This window comes from Amblyraja radiata, chromosome 7, assembly GCF_010909765.2.
Source record: "Amblyraja radiata isolate CabotCenter1 chromosome 7, sAmbRad1.1.pri, whole genome shotgun sequence".
NCBI classification, from domain to species: domain Eukaryota; kingdom Metazoa; phylum Chordata; class Chondrichthyes; order Rajiformes; family Rajidae; genus Amblyraja; species Amblyraja radiata.
The window spans coordinates 1,723,146-1,744,408 of NC_045962.1; positions in this window are offsets into that span (position 1 = coordinate 1,723,146).

Genomic DNA, 21,263 nt, shown 5'->3' on the forward strand with positions numbered 1-21,263 from the left:
GGGGTGGATGACGCAGTCCTCTACATGCTGCACCGGATCTACTCCTTTTTGGACAAACCCGGTGGCTATGTGAGGATTATGTTCTTCGACTTCTCAAGTGCGTTCAACACCATCCAACCCCTGATTCTGAATGACAAGCTTAAGAAGATGGGGGTGGATTCCACATTTATCTCCTGGATATACGACTACCTGACGGGTCGACCACAGTTTGTCAAGCTGGGGGACAGTGTCTCTGGCACAGTGGTGTGCAATGTTGGAGCCCCACAGGGAACGGTTCTGGCCCCGTTCCTCTTCACCCTGTATACAGCAGACTTTAACTATAAGTCTGACACATGCCACGTACAGAAATATTCAGATGATACAGCGATTGTGGCATGTGTAAGGAACGGGCAGGAGGAGGAATACAGGAACTTGACCAGTGCCTTTTGTGCCTGGAGTGAAGAGAACTGTCTCATCCTGAACACAACTAAGACTAAAGAGATGGTGGTTAACTTTGGCAGGTCCAAGCTCCCCCTTCAGCCGGTCAACGCTGCAGGGGCTGACATTGAGGTGGTGCAGACATATAAATACCTTGGAGTACACCTTGATAACAAACTGGACTGGTCTGTCAACTCTGACTCCCTCTACAAAAAAGGCCAGAGCAGACTCTTTTTCCTCAGAAGGCTCAAATCCTTCAATGTGTGTAAGGATATGCTGCACATGTTTTACAACACTGTGGTTGCAAGTGTTATTTTCTACGCTGTTGTCTGCTGGGGCAACAGCATTAGTGCAAAAAACAACAAGAAGCTGGTCAAACTGGTTAAACGAGCTAGCTCAGTGCTGGAGGGGAGAGTAGACTCTGGGATGGATGTGCTTGAGAGGCGTATGAGTTACAAGGTGCAGGCCATCCTGAAAAATCCCGGGCATCCCCTCCATGTAATTCTGGAGAGTGAAAAGAGCACTCGGAACAACAACCGGCTCCTCTCCCTGCCCTGCAGAACGGAGCGGTTCAGGAGATCCTTCACCCCTGCAGCCATTAGATTTTATAATTCGGACCGCTAGGCTGTAGGGGGATGCATTTTGCAATTTTTAATTTTTAATTGTTAATTATTGGTCTTTTTAAGTATTTATTGCTCTCAGGTAGTGTCCACATTGTATTCTATGTATTTTCTGTCTGCGTTCGTTTTGAATCTGTGGGTTTGTTGGTTGGGGGCTTCTGGACATCTGAATTTCCCTGAGGGGATCAATAAAGTATTTATTATTATTATTATTATTATTATTATTATTATTATTATTATTATTATTATTATTATTATTATTATTATTATTATTATTATTATTATTATTATTATTATTACTATTATTATTATTATTATTATTATTATCCCCCACCCCTCCCCATCTCCCTCCCGCACCCCTCTCTCTCCCCCTCCCTTCCCTCTCCCTGCCCACTCTTCCCCCCTCTCTCCGCTCTTCCCCTCCCTCCACACTCTCCCCCCTCTCTCCCCCCTACCCCTCTCCACCTCCCTCCACACTCTTCCCCATCTCCCACCTCCCCTCCATCCTCCCCTCCCACTCTCCTCTCTCCCCCTCCCCCACCCTCTTGCCCCCTCCCCCACCCTCTCTCACCCCCTCCCGCACCCCTCTCTCCTCCCCCCTTTCGCCCCTTTCTCCCCTCTCCCTCTCTCCTCACCCCTCTCCCTCCTCCCCTCCCACGCCAACCCCCACCCCTCTCTCCCCTTCCTCTCCCCCCTACCCATCTCTGCCTCTTCCACCACTCCCCCTAACCCTCTGCCCCTCTTCCGCACTGTTATCTTCCCCCTTCCCTCACCACTATTCCCCCTCTCCCCCTACCTCTCCTCCTACCTCTCTCCCTGTCCAAATCCACTCTCCCCCGCCCCCTACCACTATCCCCCTCCCTCCACACTCTTCCCCCTCTCCCTCCTCCTTCCCCTACCTAATCCCCCTCCTCCATCCTCCTCCCTCTCTCCCATTCCCCCACCCCTCTCTACCCCCTCCCCACCCCTCTCTCATCCCCTCCCCACCCCACTCTCCTCCTCCCTTTCCCTTCTCTCTCCTCACCCCTCTCCCTCCTCCCCTCCCAACCCCTCCCCCAACCTTCTTCACCCCCAACTCCCCCAACCCCCTTCCCCTCTCTCTTGCACCACTCCCCGCTACTCCTCTCCCACCCCCTACCCCTCTCCCCCTCTCCCCTCCCACCTCTCACTCCCCTCTTCTCAACTCTCCCATCTCCCCCCCCCACCCCGCAGCCTGTGTCGAAGCGTGTCATCACGTGTGTGGGAATAAAGAAAGAGGATTGGGAGTGATAGGGAATGGGGAACAGATGGACTGTCCCTACCCCTCCCCCTTCCACTCTCCCTCCCCACTATTCCTCTCTCTCTCCCCCCCACCCCTCTCCCCATCCATCCACACTCTCCGCCTCCCTCCCCTACCCCACCTTCCTCCTCCCGCCCTCCCCCACACCTCTCTCCCCCTCCCCATCCCAATCTCCTCACCCCTCTCCCCCTCCTCCTCCTACTCCCACCCCTCTCTCCCCCGCCCCCCTCCCCCCACCCCCTTCCCACCCCACTCCTTTCCCTCTCACCCCCTTCCCCCTCCCCATTCTTCCCCCTCCCCCACCTCCAATCCATCCCCCACCTCCAATCCATCCCCCACCCCCTTCTCTCTCTCCACACCCCCTTCCCCCTCCCCACTCTTCCCCTCCCATCCACACTCTTCCCCCTCTACCCTCTACCCCATCTCCCTCCTCTCCTCCCTCCCCTCTCCCCCACACCTCTCTCCCCCTCCCCTCTCTCCTCCCCCTCTCCCTCTCCATCTCCCTCTCCTCACCCCTCTCCCTCTCCACCCCTCCTCCTCCCACCCCCATCCCTCTATTCCCACCCCCCTTCCCTCTCTCCCACCCCCTTCCCTCTCTCCCCCACCCCCCTTCCCTCCCCCTACCCCGCTCTCCTCTCCCTCCCAAATCTCTCCCGTTTCCTCCTCCCCCTCTCCCCTCCCTCCCCTCTTCTCACCCTCCCCTCTCCCCACCCCGTCTCCCTCTCCCCCCTTTCTTCACCTGTGTGTTTGGGGGGTGGTTAGTGTGAGTGTGATGCCACTGCCCCAGCCCCCCCCCCCCCGCAAACGCGCGTTGGGGAAACAGACCCAACGGGTCTGCACTTGGTCTAGTATACAATATTTTTCATTCCTTACGCATCTCACCTTTCACATCAATCCCTATTACACTTGTCCATAATCTCCTATCCCTTTGTGAGCTTTCTTTCCCATTAATTCTGGGGTCATTAACTATCCCTTTACTCCTTTTCCCTTTAACTCCATCCTTGACTATCCCATTTGACCCCCCCCCCCCCTTATTTAGTTTAAAACCACCTGTGTAGCAGTGGCAAACCTGCCTGCCAGAATGCTGGTCCACCACCTGTTAAGGTGAAATCAGAATATTCATCCGGCTTCTAAGTGGGTGAACATGTTCACAAGAGGTACAACACCCGGGGACATCTGCATTCCATGTTTCCCTCCCTTTCTCACCGTCTCCCACCTTCTCTCTTCCAGTACCTTAGGTGTAACAATCTTACTGTAGGACTCGTCGAGGAACGACTCAGTTTCTCGGACGAACCTGAGGTCATCCACTTGTTTCTCCAGTTCCCCAACACGGTCCTTCAGGAGCTGTACCTGGATGCACTTCTCACATTTGTAGCAGCCAGAGGCACCAGCAGTGTCCTTGACCTCCCACATACTGCAAGCATCACACTGAATCAGGTTGTTTGACATCTCCTCCTTTCATCTCTCCCTCTCCAGCGTTTGGTGTGGCGTCCTCCCTCAGCCTCCTCGCCGAAGACTCACACTTTCCTCACAAGGCCGCTCCCTCACTGCCGCTCCCTTAGAGCAGCCTTGCTTATATTGACTGATAAATTGCCTAATCTACCAATTAACAAACCAAATTCCTCAGTTTTAAACTGTTTTTCCGCTGCGACTTTCTCACCATTCCCACGGGCTTCAGCCAATCAGCTTTTCTTCCTGCTTCTCTTTGTTGCTCAAGAAGGAACTGCAGATGCTGAAGAATTTAAGGTTGACAAAATTGCTGGAGAAACTCAGTGGGTGCGGCAGCATCTATGGAGCGAAGGAAAGAGCTTTGTTGCTGCTTGTCCAAGATCCACGTATCTCTGCTCTAACTCTGGCTACATTTTGGTGCTCTTTTTAAATGGTTTTCCCCCACTGACTCACCTTTCCCACGGGCTTCAGGCAATCAGCTCTTCTCCCTGCTTCTCTTTGTTGCTGCTTGTCCAAGATCCACGTAAGCTCTGGGATATGGGGAAAAAACAGGAAGAAGGTACTGATTTTAGATGATCAGCCATGAACCGAAGAGACGAATGGTCTGCTTCTGCACCTGTTTTTCTATATTTCTAAAGAGAAAAGTTATGGCTATTCATTTTGAGAGTTCTCGGTATTGCGACTGACAAATCCACAAATAGGATAAGGTTAACATGTCACTTGTCAGTTCAAGAGCCGTCTTCTAATGTTCTCATAGGACATTGCTGGTACTGCATTAAATCAACAATGATAAAACAAAAAATAACGAAGGATAGCCTTTTCAGAGGAAAAAATCTCCTATCTGAGGAACCAACAGATCTGAGGCGACTATTAATGCATCTGTTCAGAAGGTGCGGCATATTTCATTGAAAATTATGCTATACATGGGTGAGGCCAAGCACAGGCTCGGCGATCGCTTCGCCCAACACCTCCGCTCAGTTTGCTTTAACCAACCTGATCTCCCGGTGGCTCAGCACTCCAACTCCCCTTCCCATTCCAAACCCGACTATTCTGTCCTGGGCTTCCTCCATGGCCAGCATGAGTCCCACAGCAAATTGGAGGAACAGCACCTCATATTTCACTTGGGTAGTTTACACCCTAGCGGTATGAACATTGACTTCGCCAATTTCAGGTAGTCCTTGCTTTCTCCTCCCTTCCCCTCCCCTCCCCAGCTCTCCCACAGCCACTTCCTTTCATTTTCCTGCCCCCCCCGACATCAGTCTGAAGAAGGGTCTCGACCCGAAACGTCGCCTATTCCTTCGCTCCATAGACGCTGCCTCACCTGCTGAGTTTCTCCAGCTTTTTTGTCTACAAATATTCATGGGAACAATTCCTAGCTTTATCTTCTGAGTTCATCACTTGTGGTGTCAACAAATGAATCCAGTCACACCAGCTGAGAGTTGTAAGCCGCATCACTTGCAGCACAAGATGTACACAAAAACCTGGAGTAACTCAGCGGGTCAGACAGCATCTCCGGAGAAAAGGATTAGGTGACATTTGGGTTGAGACCCTTCTTCAGAGGAAGGGTCTCGGCTCAAAACATCACCTGCATCTATCCATGGCCTCCATAGATGCTGTCTGACCTGCTGAGTTGCTCCAGCTTTTTGTGTGTAACTTCAGTTTAAGCCAGCGTCTGCAGTTCCTTCATATACTATACTGTACCTGCAGTAACCTGGTGCTGCAGAGAGTGCAGCCATCTCACAGCTCCAGTGATTTGGGTTAGATTCTAATCTCCAGCACCTCTTTATGGAGTTTGTACTCTCTCTCCGTGACTGTGGACATTTCACCGCGTTAACTCAGTTTCCCTTCAAATTAGTTTTATTGGCTACTGTAAAATGTAACTGACCTGACATCTATTACAAACCCACTGACTCCCACAACTATCTCGACTACACTACTTCCTGCAAAGACTCTATCCCCTACTCCCAATTCCTCTGCCTACGCCGCATATGCACCCAGGATGAGGTGTCCCATACCAGAACCACCAAGATGTCCTCATTCTTTGGGAAACGGGGTTTCCCCTCTCACATCACATCACTCATGTCTCCTCGGTACCCAGCAGCTCCACCCTTGCTCCCACTCCCCCTAGTCGCAACAGAGACAGAGTCCTCCTAGTCCTGACCTTTCACCACATCAGCCATTGCATTCAACATATAATCCTCTGACATTGTCGCCTCCTCCAACGGGATCCCACCACTAGCCACATTTTCCCATCACCACCCCTTTCCACCTTCCGCAGAGACTGTTCCCTCCGCAACTCCATGGTTATCCCTTCCCACCCAAACCACCCCCTCGCCACGTCCCTTCCCCTGCAACCAGGGCCGGCCTTAGGAGGTGCGGTGCTCAATTGGGAACAATTTTCATAGAAATATAAATATATAATTATAAACGAGTCATATTCAGGCACGTGCCGTGAGTAATTACTCAGGGTAGGCAGTCAGTCAGCTTTTAAAAAATCTTAAACCGCGCATGCGCAGATTGTTCTCCTCTCCGTTTTGACCAAGTGTTAATGACGCCGCGTTCCTTTGAATAGAATTTACAGGAGTCCCGTGAATTTTATTCAAAGGAACGCGGTGTCATTAGTACTTGGTCAAAACACAATTACATTTACTGAGGAATTGGATCGATGCATTGATGACAGATTGTATAACGATGTGTTAACTACTGGCTGTTAACAAGTGCTAACAGTGGTAGTTAACAAATTGTTTTGCCTGATGGCCGGTACAGCGGTTTTTATCCATGTTCGTTTAAAAGAAATCCGTATTTAACAAGGCAAATGTTTTTTTTTATAATCAGTATTTACAACACAAATTCGTATTTCCGTATGAAATATATGGAAAATTAGCGCAGGGCCCCCTTAGGCGCGGGGCCCAATTGGGAACAACTGGTCCAATCGGCTTAAGGCCGGCCATGCGTGATTGAACTTATCATTGGAGGAGTTGACTCATGCCCTGCATCAGCTCAGGAGGGGCAGGTCCCCTGATCTGGATGGGCTGATAGTAGAGTTTATTAGAGCCTTCTGGGATATCCTGGGGGGTGATTACATGAAGGTTCTGGGGGAGAACCTGGCGACCGGGGAGATGCCTCTCTCGTGGCATAGGGCAGTTGTTGTCCTGCTGCCCAAGAAGGGCGAACTCCACCTGTTGAAGAACTGGCACCCAGTCTCTCTCCTTTGAACTGACTACAAAGTTTTTGCATGGGCAATAGCAAATTGCCTGGGCTCCGTGCTGTCCCAACTGATTCACCCTGACCAGTCCTATACGGTCCCTGGCTGGTCTATTCAGGATAACATCGTGAATAGACCAGCCAGTTTGTTTAGGGACCAGATTCATCTATCTCAGGATACTGGTCATTCAGCTGCTTTTCTGTCTCTTGATCAGGAGAAGGATTTTGACAGGGTAGAGCATGACTACCTCTTCGGGACGCTGCAAGCGTTCAGATTTGGACCGCATTTTGTAGCCCAGGTCCGGCTTTTGTACGCTGCAGTGGAGTGTCTTGTGAAGGTTAATGGTGTGTTGTTGGCTCCCATTCATTTTGGGAGGGGGGTTCATCAGGGGTCTCCCATGTCTGGTCAGTTCTACTCGGTCTGTGTGGAGCCGTTCCTGTATCTTCTTCGGAGACGGTTGACAGGCATGGCTCTACCAGGACCGTGGAGGTGATTCTTTCAGCTAATGCCGATGATGTACTCCTTACGTTCACTGACCCTGGTGACCTGAGAAGGATGTGTGATTGCCAGAAGGTTTTCTCAGCTGCAACATCTGCCAGGATTAACTGGAGTAAATGTTCTGGACGTGGGTCAGTGGCAGGTGGACTCCCTGCCGGAGGAGATGGCATTGTATGCGTGGAGCACCATGTACCTCCTCTATCTGGGGGTTTACCTGAGTCCTGCTGAGGATGCTTGGCCAGCGAACTGGCTGGAGCTGGAGACAAAAGTCGTCGCCCGGCTGGGGCGCTGGTCAAGCCTGCTTAGAGTTCTTTCTTTCCAGGGTAGGTTGCTGGTCATAAATCAGCTGGTGGCCTCCATGTTATGGTACCAACTGGCTACTCTTGTCCCGCCCTCTATCTTTGCAACTGCATTACAGAAGAAGCTGGTGGATTTCTTCTGGGGAGATAGGAAGCACTGGGTTTCCGCAGTGGTCCTGAGTCTCCCATTAGAGGAGGGCGGCCAGTCCTTGGTATGTGTGCTTACCCAGGTGGCGGCTCTCCATCTCAGGACTCTGTATATGTATACAGAGAACCCCCCCAGATGGCACGCTCTGGCCACGTATTTTTTCCGTTGGGGTCGTTGCCTATGGGGAGTTTCGCGGCTCCCAGTGGCGGGCATCAGTCGACCCACCTTACTCGGTTTGCCTAGTTTCTATCGTGATGTGCTAAGAGTGTGGAATTTAGTTTTTTTCAGCCAGCGTGTCACTCCACAGGGGGAGGTGGGTGTTGTGGTTGTGGGAGTGGATGGACCTCACCCTGTCATGGTGTCGAGGAGAGGTGCGTGCTTAGAGTGGTTCTGACTGAGCTTACCCCCACTCCGTCAGTCTTGCTCATCGGGCCGATGCTCTGGGATATTTCTCGGGAGCCGGCTCCACACAACTTGAGCCGCCTATCCGAGATGCCCAGTGTGCCGTTTCGTGATGCGAAGAGATGCATACTGTACAGAATGCTGCTGCACATTCTGCACCTCCTTGCCTTCGTCTTCCATCCCAACACGCCTTGGCGGTCCGTGTCACCACCTGAAGGCGGGGGCGGTCCTTAGTGGAGGTCTCTCTACAATGGCGTCGTCCCCCTTTTCATTGGGGACCTGGGGTGGAGAGTGTTGCACAGAGCGGTAGCATGTAATAAACTTTTAAGTCTGTTCACGGGCTCGCCGGCCGCCTGTATTTTCTGCGGCGAGGAAGAGACAATGTTCCACGCGTATGTGGAGTGTGAGAGGTTACTGCCCCTGAACCAATATCGGAAGGGGTTCTTCCTCAAGTTCTGGTTGCAAAAGGAAAAAAGAGAGAAAGAGCGATTCCAGCCTCTTAAACCCAAGCACCCTTCAAGTCAAAGTCAAAGTCAATTTTATTCTTCACATGCACCCGAAGGTGCAGTGAAATGAATTTGCCAACAGCGATACACTTAAAAAGAACACACAATCTATATAATTACAAGTCTCATCTGTGACCACTTCCAGTTTGCACTGTTCTTTGATTTTAAAAACAACGCTACCACATATGGCTGCGATTTTTTGGCCATCTTACTCAGAGTCCTCATCCGCTGCAAAGGCCCAGAGGATTTTTCCCATTGATGAAAAATAAAAGACTTATTAGTGTTTAAAAAATCTTGAGATTCTCTCCTGTCAATCACCGCCATGAAGGCCATGCCCCTTCCATGGGAGGGGGAGGAATTTTAAAACCTGGATGTGTGGGCGTGGCTCAGTCTGTCTGCAAGATGGCGAGGGAGAGGTCACAACTCACTGTCTGAGCTGGAAACCTACAGAACACTGTGAGTATGCAATGTACTTGAATAAATGATTTGTGAGCCCTTAATGAAAATGAAATGAGCTGTTTGGTCTGCCCTGTGCTTGAAACTGCAATGGCAATGGGAATGAAGTGAAAATGCAATGAGCTGTTTGGCTTGAGCCTGTCATGTGCTTGAAACTGCAAAGGCAATGTGAATGAAGGTAAAATGCAATGAGCAGTTTGAGCCTGCCCTGTGCTTGAAAATGCAATGGCAATGGAAATGATGTGGCAATGCAATCAGCTGTTTGGCTTGAGCCTGCCCTGTGCTTGAAAGTGCAATGGCAAAGGAAATTAAGTGAAAATGCAATCAGCTGTTTGGCTTGGCCTGCCCTGTGCTTGACACTGCAATGGCAATGGAAGTGAAATGTAAATGCAATGAGCTATTCGGCCTGCATTGTGCTTGAAACTGCAATGCAGTTGGAAATGAAATTAAATGAGTTGTTTGGGCTTCCTGAAACCACTAATTTCGGCCCACAAGGCCCTATTAGCTGAGAAACCAGTCCCTTTTCCCCAAAATGCCCGTATTAGCCCAGGAGGAGCATTTTGGCCCAAAAGGTCTGTGCCAGGCCTGGAAAAGTCGAGAACAATGTGCCTTTCACTGAGATTTCACTCAGATTATTTTTAAAGGAGCCCCTTCGGCCCATCAGGCCTGTACTAGCCCAGTAGTCCATTCGGCCCATTAGTAAGTATTCCCCCTGCAAGTATTAAACCGCACCCCAGTATTTTTCTCCTTCCCTTCATTTGCTTCCTGTGAGATCCAGGCCAGGATAGATTTCTCCCCCTTCTCTCTCACAGCGTCTCACACCTGTCTTGGGCAGATTTTTTGGCAGTTTCTGAGCTACCAGCCCACCTGGCCTGAGTGACTGAGCTGCCACCCCACCAGGCCTGAGTGATCGAGCTGCCAGCCCACCAGGCCTGAGTGACTGAGCTGCTAGCCCACCAGGCCTGAGTGACTGAGCTGCCAGCCCACCAGGCCTGAGTGACTGAGCTGCCAGCCCACCAGGCCTGAGTGACTGAGCTGCTAGCCCACCTGGCCTGAGTGACTGAGCTGCCACCCCACCAGGCCTGAGTGATCGAGCTGCCAGCCCACCAGGCCTGAGTGACTGAGCTGCCAGCCCAAGAATCCATTCGGCCAATAATGTCCATACTAGCCCTCTGGAATCAAGTCCCATCGGCCCATAATACCCATACTAGCGCTCCTGAAAGACATACCCTCCCACTGGCCAGCAATATTGGAATTGATGGAGAGGTGGAATATTGCATTTGGGGACCAGCCTTCCCATGTGAACATGGAACCCAACAGGTCCCACTTAGTCCAGTACATAATAGAATTTAACACAAACATCCACCACAGGATTTTTCACTGTGGTGGAAGGCAACAAAGTTCAATCAGTCCTCCTCCATTGTTTATCCGTGGTTGGGGCCATGAACCCTCCGTAGTCACCGCTACGGACGGCCAGATGTACAGGCCGTCTCTTCGGGATGATCAGAACTCCAACGTCGAGACGGTTGAACACACTCGCGCCGTGGAGGTCCTGAATCGGCACTTTCCTAACGGAGACCGCGGCTTCAGGATGTTACAGGCCGCAGGCCGGTGGATGGAGCTCTTCTCTGGCGATCCCCGGCAAGGGACCCCAGGCTCCGGATGGTAAGTCCATGTCCCGCCCACGGCTAGAAGCTCCACAGACCACAGTACCATGAAGTCATCAGGCCAGCGATCGGAGCACTCCTCACTGGTGACCTCGGCAAGGTTTTGCCCATTACGCAACGGAAAAGTCCACGGTTCACCTTCCGCTGATGCTCCGGGCCTGACTCCGGGAAATGACGCTCCAAACCATGCTGTTAGACCGTGAGGGAGGAGACATGGAAAAAAGAAGTCTCTCCTTCGAGGTGGCGGCCAAAAGCAATTTCCTCCTTCTCTCCCCCCCCCCCCCCCCATCCCACCCCCACCCGCCAACACCCACCCCACACACAAGACACACCAAGAGACACCTAAACTAACATTTAGACACAACAAAAATACAAAATAATTGAAATAACGAACACGTTGCTGGCAGGGCAGCCGGTTAGCATCAACACCAATGATAGATCAATACTTACAAAATTAATCATCCAGATCTTGAAATGTAAAATAAGAATATATTTAATCTGCTATCTATATAATTAAAAGCCTCATCCTGACCACTTCCTGTTTGCACTGTATATTGAATTTAGAAAAAACGCTACCACTTACGGCTGTGATTTATGGCCATCTTACTCAGTCTCCCTCCGCTCATCAGGTGCCAAGGATTTTTCCCATTGATGAAAAATAAAAGAGTTATTAGTATTTCTAAAATGTTGCGATTCTCTCTCCTGTCAATCACCACCATGAAGGCCATGCCCCTTCCGGGGGGTGGGGGGGGGGGGGGGAGCTATAAAACCCAGAAGTCTGGATATAGCTCTGTCACTGCAAGATGGCGAGGAAGAGGTCACAACTCTCAGTCTGAGCTGTGAATCTACAGAACACTTAGTGTCTACGGACCTGTGAGTGGCTTTAAAATGTGGCTTAAACATGTGGCTTAACAATGTGGCTTAACAATGTGGCTTAAAAATATTGCTTAAAAATGTGGCTTAAAAATAGACAATAGGTGTAGGAATAGGCCATTCGGCTCTTCAAGCCAGCACTGCCATTCAATGTGATCATGGCTGTTGATCCCCAATCAGTACCCCATTCCTGCATTCTCCCCATATCCCCTGACTCCGCTATTTTAAGCCCTATCTAGCTCTCTCTTGAAAGCATCCAGAGAACCTATCTCCACCGCCCTCTGAGGCAGAGAATTCCACAGACTCACCACTCTGTGAGAAAAAGTGTTTCCTCCTCTCCGTTCTAAATGGCTTATTCCTTATTCTTAAACTGTGGCCCCTGGTTCTGGACTCCCCAACATCGGGAACATGTTTCCTGCCGGCAGCGTGTCCAAACCCTTAACAATGTTACATTGATGACTGCATTGGGGCCACCTCCTGCACCCACACACAACTGACTGACTTCATCCACTTAACCATCAACTTCCATCCGGCACTCCAATACACCTGGACCATTTCCGACACTTCCCTACCATTCCTTGACCTCACCATCTCCATCGCAGGGGACAGACTCCTGACCGACATACACTACAAACCAACTGACTCACATGGCCATCTGGACTACACGTCTTCCCACCCTGCCCCCTGTAAATACTCCATCCCCTACTCCCAATTCCTCCGCCTACGCAGCATCTGTTCCCAGGATGAGACGTTCCACACCAGGGCATCGGAAATGTCATCGTTCTTCAGGGAACGGGGATTCCCCTCCGCCACCATAGATGAGGCTCGCACCAGGGTCTCATCCATACCCCGCAACACTGCTCTCTCTCCCCATCCCCGCACTCGCAACAAGGGCAGAGTCCCCCTAGTCCTCACCTTTCACCCCACCAGCCGGCAAATACAACACATAATCCTCCGCCATTTCCGCCACCTCCAACGTGACCCCACCACTCGCCACATCTTCCCATCTCCCCCTATGTCTGCCTTCCGCAAAGACCGCGCCCTCCGCAACTCCTTTGTCAATTCTTCCCTTCCCTCCCGCACCACCCCCTCCCCGGGCACTTTCCGTTGCAACCGCAAGAAACGCAACACCTGTCCCTTCACCTCCCCCCTCGACTCCATTCAAGGACCCAAGCAGTCGTTCCAGGTGCGACAAAGGTTCACCTGTATCTCCTTCAACCTCATCTACTGCATCCGCTGCTCTAGATGTCAGCTGATTTACATCTGGGAGACTAAGCGGAGGTTGGGCGATCGTTTTGCCGAACACCTCCGCTCAGTCCGCAATAACCTACCTGAACTCCCGGGGGCTCAGCACTTCAACTCCCCCTCCCATTCCCAATCCGACCTCTCTGTCCTGGGTCTCCTCCATTGCCAGAGTGAGCAACACCGGAAATTGGAGGAACAGCACCTCATATTCCACCTGGGTTGCTTGCGTCCGGATGGCATGAACGTTGAATTCTCCCAATTTTGCTAGCCCTTGCTGTCTCCTCCCCTTCCTTTGCCCTCGAGCTGTCTCCTCCCTCGGGCTCCTCCTCCTCCCTTTTTCCTTCCTTCTCCCCCCCCCACCCCCCATCAGTCTGAAGAAGGGTTTCGGCCCGAAACGTCGCCTATTTCCTTCGCTCCATAGATGCTGCTGCACCCGCTGAGTTTCTCCAGCATTTTTGTGTACCTTAACAATCTTATATGTTTCAATGAGATCCACTCTCATCCTTCTAAACTCCAGAGTGTACAAGCCCAGCTGTTCCATTCTCTCAGCATATGACAGTCCCGCCATCCCGGGAATTAAACTTGTAAACCTATGCTGCACCCCCTCAATAGTACGAATGTTCTTCCTCAAATTAGGGGATGAAAACTGCACACAATACTCCAGCTGTGGTCTCACTAGGGGTCTGTACAACTGCAGAAGGACCTCTTTGCTCCTATATTTGATTCCTCTTGTTATAAAGGCCAACATGCCATTCGCTTTCTTCACTGCCTGCTCTACCTGCATGCTTACTTTCATAGACTGATGTACAAGGACCCGCAGATCCCGTTGTACTTCCCCTTTTCTCAACTTGACGCCATTCAGATAGTAATCTGCCTTCCTGTTTTTGCTACCAAAGTGTTTAACCTCACATTTATCCTCACATATAACCTCACATTTATCCGGAAATGTGGCTCTGGAAATGCGGCTCTGGAAACACGGCAGTGGAAACGCGGCTCTGGAAACACGTCTTTTAGGAAGTGGCTCTTTTAGGATGTGGCTCTTTCGAATGTGGCTCTTTCGAATGTGGCTCTTTCAAATGTGCCCTTTGAGGATGAGCCTTTGAGGATGAGCCTTTGAGGATGAGCCTTTGAGGATGAGCCTTTGAGGATGTGCCTTTGAGGATGTGCCTTTGAGGATGTGCCTTTGAGGATGTGCCTTTGAGGATGTGCCTTTTAGGATGTAGCTTTTTTGGATGTAGCTTTTTTGGATGTGGCTTTTTTGACGTGACTTTTTTGACGGGCATTTTCAATGTGCCTTTTTTTCAATGCGTCTTTTTTTGAATGCGTCTTTTTTTGAATGCGCCTTTTTTTGAATGTGGCCTTTTTTTGAATGCGGCCTTTTTTTGAATGCGGCCTTTTTTTGAATGCGGCCTTTTTTCAATGTGCCTTTTTTTGAATGTGGCCTTTTTTTTAATGCGCCATTTTTTTGAATGCGGCCTTTTTTGAATGCGCACTTTTTTGAATGTGCCTGCTTTGAATGTGCCTGCTTTGAATTTGCCTGCTTTGAATCTGCCTGCTTCGAATTTGCCTGCTTTGAGAATGCGGCTTTGAGTTGCGGCTTTGAGTTGTGGGTTTGGGTTGCGGCTTTGGGTATGCGGCTTTGAGTTGCGGCTTTGAGTTGCGGCTTTAAGTTGCGGCTTTGAGTTGTGGCTAAATAAATGCTTTATTATATCAGTCTGTGTTTACTGCAAAAGTCCCGCTCACTCCGTGACGTAGTGGACAACGCTTAATTTTCGGTGAGTGCAGAGGTCGTGCTGAATGCTGAAATGTTGCTGACTGCGGAAGGCCCAGAGTGGAGACGCCACGCTGAGCCGTTTGAGTTTTCAAACAAGTTTACTGCCATATATATGGTGTGTGGTGTGTGTAAGTGTGATTACGGTGTGTGTGTGTGTCTGTGTGTGTATGCATGTGTGAGTGTATGTGTGTACACTCTGCTTGAAATGCTGTGACATTGGATTTGCTGGCCTGCACTATGCTTGGAGTGCTGTGAGGTTGGACTTGCTGCCTGCACTCTGCTTGCTGTGAGGGTGGACTTGCTGCCTGCACTCAGCTTGAAGTGCTGTTAGATTGGATTTGCAGGCCTGCACTGAATGATTACTTTTGAGGTAAATTCTCTGATTTTCTTTGTTAAAATTTGACCGCTTAATCTCTCTATATTAATATTGTCTTTTTTTAATCAACAGCAAAGAGTCATCAGGCAGTGATCAGCAGAACACAACAAGAGACACAACAAAAGGAACTTAATAAATCTCATCTTTAACATTTAAATTGGTGTTATATTTTAAGAGTCATTCACATTTTAAACTTTAATAAAACCTTTTTCCACTTGCCATGCCTGTGTGTTCTTCATCACAATGGGAACCTAACAGGCAGGAATGGCTGCACTCTGGTGAAGGGAAGAAGGGTGACTGAGTGAACTGCCACCACACCAGCCATGAGTGACGGGGCTGCCAGTCCACCAGCCATGACTTGGTGAACTGCCAGCCCACCAGCCATGACTCACTGAACTGCAAGTTCAAGAATCCATTAAGTTCACAATGTCCATACTAGCCCTCTGGAAACCAGTCCCTTCAGCACACAACACCCATACTAGCGCTCCAGAGATCCACATAAGGATAGACTTTCCTCCTTCATCACTGTGATCTGCAAGAAAATATGAAAATGTCTAAAATTGATTGTCCACATTCTCCTCCTTCTCTCTCACAGAGTCTGTCACCTGTTTGCGGCAGAATGTCTGGCAGTTTCGCAGCTGCCAACTCGCCAGGCCTGAGTTAATGGGCTGCCAGCCTGCCATGCCTGTGTGACTGAGCTGCCTGGCCTGAGTGACAGAGCTGCCAGGCCTGAGTGGCTGAGCTGCCTGACCTCAGCGACTGAGCTGCCAGGCCTGAGTTACTGAGCTGCCAGGCCTGAGTGACTGAGCTGCCTGGCCTGAGTGGCTGAGCTGCCTGGCCTCAGTGACTGAGCTGCCAGGCCTCAGTGACTGAGCTAACAGCCCAAGAATCCATTCGGCCCACTATGTCCATACTAGCCCTCTGGAAACCAGTCCCTTCGACCCACAACACCCATGCTAGCGCTCCAGAAAGCTCCCCCACTCCCCCCCCCACTGGCCAGCAATATTAGAATAGGTGGAGAGGTGGAATATTGCGTTGGGGGACGTGTGAAGCTGGGACCCAATGGGTCCCACTTAGTCTAGTAATTTTTAGAGGTACAGTTTGAGTTTTTATATCCTTGCATTTTTTAAGCAGCAAGATCTTAATTCAATTTCACCGGGTTGTTACTTTTCCATTGGCGAATGGTATGTTAAGGAAACTTTGGCAAAGGGTATAAAGGTAAACAATTTAATAAGTAAATACTAATCATGGTTAGAACCGGACTCCTTTATGCAATACTATGATTGCTTTGTTATATAACCTCACAAAAGCGGAGTTCTCAAGTATCCATTAATATATTTGGTTATCAAAAATAAATAAAAATAACGTTGTGGTCATATGATGGGCACAGGGAAGCTACTTACAGCTTCCAGTAAATATGGGAAATATTAAGCTTGATGTGTGGATTTACACATTCCTCGTCAGGAATAGGCTTCTGAATTATAGTGCCATTTATCTAGAACTTTGCAACAGTTTCTATATAAAATGTTGGGCAGCACCAGAGACCCAGTTGGATCCTGACATTGGGCGCTATCCATGTGGAGTTTGCTTGTCCTTCCTGTGACCACGTGGGTTTCCATTTCAAACTGGTGCTCAAGTTTCCCACCACATCACAAAGACGTGGGGGGTTTGCAGGTTAATTGGCCCTCTGTAAATTGCCCCTGATGGATAAGGAAATGAGATAACCTAGAACTAGTGTGCATGGTCAGTGTAGGTTCAAAGGTTCTTTATTTGTCACTAACACCAATTGGTGAAGTGAAATGCGGATTGCCATTGCAGCACATTAAAAATAATACAACGTAAAAATAATAAAGACATATAAACATAAAAACATCCCCTCACAATGGTTCCCATTATGAGGGAAGGAGCAAAGTCCAGTCCCCATCCCCATGTCCACCCATAGTCAGGCCTATTGAGGCCTCCGCAGTCGCCTTTATGGAGGCCCGATGTTCCAGGCCCTTCTCGCCAGATGATGGTGCTCCGGCAATGGGAAAATCCTCTCAGCGGCTTGGGATACCTGGAACGGCCGCTTCCTTACTGGAGACAGCGACTTCCAAAGCTAACAGCTAACAAAGCTGGATGGAGCTCCACCACTGGTGATCTCAGCGAGAGATCCCAGTCTCCCGATGTAAAGTTGAACACCGCCGCCCGCAGCTGGCAACTCCACAGACCCGCCGCTCCGCGATGTTACATCGGCGGTCCCAGTATACCGGAGTTCCAGCGCGGCGACCCGGGCAAGGCATCGTCCTCTCCGCAATAGCGCTCCGGCGCTGTGCCACCACTGAAGCCGAGGTTCTGGCCAGTCCCCTCAAGAAACGCTGCTCCAGCCCACTGGTAGGCCGCGAGGACAGGTCGAAGGTGCTGCTCGGAGGAAAGCCGCCTCTCCGACCAGGTAGGGACTAGGAAAAGCAGTTTCCTCCTTCCCCCCCACCCCCCTACATAAAGAAGACTAAACCTCCAAAAACAAAACACTAAAACACAAACTCACTAAAAATTTTAAAAAGCTGTGAAAAAACGGACAGCTGCAGGCTGGGCAACCATACCCATACAGGAGGGCTAGTATGGTTCAGTGGGCCGAAGGGCCTGTTTCAAAGCTGTATCTCTAAATTAAACTTATTATGCACTCCACCTGTAGTAATGTATGCACTACATTTTATTACACTGATATAGAATGAAACAATGAAACAATATCTTGTCATGTGTTCATGGATATTTTATTCATGATATTAGGATTTCATATATATATACATATGTTCATATGTATACATATATACATCTATACACACATACACATACATACACACACACATACACACACACATACACACACACATACGTGCACACACATACGTATACACACACATACCATATAATCATATAACCATATAACAATTACAACATGGAAACAGGTCATCTCGGCCCTTCTAGTCCGTGCCGAACACTTATTCTCCCCTAGTCCCATCTACCTGCACTCAGACCATAACCCTCCATTCCTTTCCCGTCCATATAACTATCCAATTTATTTTTAAATGATAAAATCGAACCTGCCTCCACCACCTCCACTGGAAGCTCATTCCACACAGCCACCACTCTCTGATCCCTCTGTTCAACTGCATTCCTCAATTCACTGCCATTTACCACGTACGTCCTATTTTGATTTGTCCTGCCAAGATGTAGCACCTCATACTTATCAGCATTAAAGTCCATCTGCCATCTTTCAGCCCACTCCTCCAAATGGCCTAAATCTCTCTGTAGACTTTGAAAATCTACTTCATTATCCACAAAACCACCTATTTTAGCATCATCTGCATACTTACTAATCCAATTTACCACACATCATCCAGATCATTGATGTACATGACAAACAACAGTGGACCCAACACAGATCCCTGTGGCACCCCACTAGTCACCGGCCTCCAACCTGACAAACAGCCATCCACCATTACTCTCTGGCATCTCCCATTCAGCCACTGTTGAATATTACACATGTTGTACATACATACACACACATACTTACACACATACACACATATACATACACACACATACACACCCACATACACACACACACACACATACATACATGCACACACATACATATACATACATACATATACATACATACATATACATACATATATATATATACATACACACACACGCATATACACATACACATATATATATATATATCTACTAGACTAAGTGGGACCCGTTGGGTCCCAGCTTCACATGGGAGGGATAGTCCCCCACCGCAATATTCAACCTTTCCACCAATTCCAATATTGCTGGCCAGTGGGGGCAATCTGGAGCGCTAGCATGGGTGTTGTGGGCTGTAGGGACTGGTTTCTAGAGGGCTAGTATGGACATTGTGTGCCAAATGGATTCTTGGACTGGCTTTATATCTTTAAAATATAATATTTATAAAAGCTGGTTATATCTTTAAAATATAACACCAATTTAAAGTTAAAGATGAGATTTATTAAGTTATTTTTGTTGTGTCTCTTGTTGTGTTCTGTTGCTCACTGCCTTTTGATGTTGCTATTGATGAAAAAAAGACAATTTTAATGTAGAGAGATTGAGCGGTCTCATGGGAGGGCTGGCCCCCCAACGCAATATTCCACCTCTCCACCAATTCCAATATTGCTGGCCAGTGGGGAGGCTTTCTGGAGGACTAGCACGAGTGTTGTGGGCTGAAGGGACTGGTTTCCAGAGGACTAGTATGGACATTGTGGGCCGAATGGAATATTGGGCTGGCAGCTCAGTCACTCAGGCCTGGCAGCTCAGTCACTCAAGCCAGGCAGCTCAGTAACTCAGGCCAGGCAGCACAGTCACTCAGGCCTGGCAGCTCAATCACAGAGGCATGGCAGGCTGGCAGCTCAGTAATTCAGGCCTGGCGGGCTGGCAGCTGAGAAACTGCCAGAAATTCTGCCGAAAAGAGGTGACAGACTCTGTGAGAGAGAAGGAGGAGAGGGTGGGCAATCAATTTTAGACATTTCCATCTTTTCTTACAGATCACAGCGATAAAAGAGGAAGGTCTACCCTTGCATGGATCTTTGGAGCGCTAGTATGGGTGTTGTGTGCTGAAGGGAATGGTTTCCAGAAGGCTACTATGGACGTTGTGGACAGAATGGATTCTTAGACTTGCAGTTCAGTGAGTCATGGCTGGTGGGCTGGCAGTTCACTTACTCATGGCTGGTGGGTTGGCAGTCCAGTCACTCATGGCTGGTGTGGTGGCAGTTCACTCAGTCACCTCTCCTCCCTAAACCCCCTCCCCCCCTCACTCTGCTCCTTGCCATTCCCCTCCCCCCCCCCACGCATTCAGTCCTTCTCCCCTCAACCTGCCCCCCATGCATTCCTAGTGGTTCTCCGACAACGCAGCCATTCCTGCCTATTAGGTTCCCATTGTGATGAACAACCCGCGGGCATTGCAAGTGGAAAAATTATTTATTACATGTTAAAATGATTGACTCTTAAAATATAACAACAATTTAAATGTTAAAGATGAGATTTATTAAGTTATTTTTGTTGTGTCTCTTGTTGTGTTCTGCTGATCACTGCCTTTTGATGACTCTCTGCTGTTGATAAAAAAAAGACAATTTTAATATAGAGAGATTGAGCGGTCAAAATTTACATAGAAACATAGAAACATAGAAAATAGGTGCAGGTGTAGGCCATTCGGCCCTTCGAGCCTGCACCGCCATTCAATATGATCATGGTTGATCATCCAACTCAGTATCCTGTACCTGCCTTTTCTCCATACCCCTGATCCCTTTAGCCACAAGGGCCACATCTAACTCCCTCTTAAATATAGCCAATGAACTGGCCTCAACTACCTTCTGCGGGAGAGAATTCCAGAGATTCACCACTCTCTGTGTGAAAAAAAGATTTCCTCATCTCGGTCCTAAAAGATTTCCCCCTTACCTTAAACTGTGACCCCTTGTTCTGGACTTCCCCAACATCGGGAACAATCTTCCTGCATCTAGCCTGTCCAACCCCTTAAGAATTTTGTACGTTTCTATAAGATCCCCCCTCAATCTTCTAAATTCTAGCGAGTACAAACCGAGTCTATCCAGTCTTTCTTCATATGAAAGTCCTGACATCCCAGGAATCAGTCTGGTGAACCTTCTCTGTACTCCCTCTATGGCAAGAATGTCTTTCCTCAGATTAGGAGACCAAAACTGTACGCAATACTCCAGGTGTGGTCTCACCAAGACCCTGTACAACTGCAGTAGAACCTCCCTGCTCCTATACTCAAATCCTTTTGCTATGAATGCTAACATACCATTCGCCTTCTTCACTGCCTGCTGCACCTGCATGCCTACTTTTAATGACTGGTGTACCATGACACCCAGGTCTCGTTGCATCTCCCCCTTTCCTAATCGGCCACCATTCAGATAATAATCTACTTTCCTGTTTTTGCCACCAAAGTGGATAACCTCACATTTATCCACATTATACTGCATCTGCCATGCATTTGCCCACTCACCCAGCCTATCCAAGTCACTTG